Raw genomic sequence first — 333 nt, 5'->3', positions numbered from 1 at the left:
TTTGGCTATATTTTCTGAAAATGATAAGGATACCCCACAAAGTCTACCACTTAATGTACGTGACCACTCTCAGGCATGTGTAGGAATAGAATAAAAAAAAGAAGAAAACAAAAGAAGAAAAAACAAAAGAAATGAAACAAAGTTAGATACAAGAAAAAAGTGAAAAGAAAAAATAAAATAAATACTATAATTTGTATAAGAATTTACTTCCCCGGCAATGGCCCTAAAAACTTGACATGACTAAAAGATTAATGTTTTCTCCTAAGTATAGGAGTGTCAAAGTAATAAATAACCTAACAAGACTAGGGTCGAACCACAAGGAGATTAATTGTA

The sequence above is a fragment of the Populus euphratica genome, unplaced genomic scaffold, assembly GCF_000495115.2.
Source record: "Populus euphratica unplaced genomic scaffold, PopEup_1.0 scaffold591.1, whole genome shotgun sequence".
NCBI lineage: Eukaryota > Viridiplantae > Streptophyta > Magnoliopsida > Malpighiales > Salicaceae > Populus > Populus euphratica.
The sequence above is the reverse complement of the archived record's forward strand: the minus strand, read 5'-3'. Positions refer to the sequence as shown.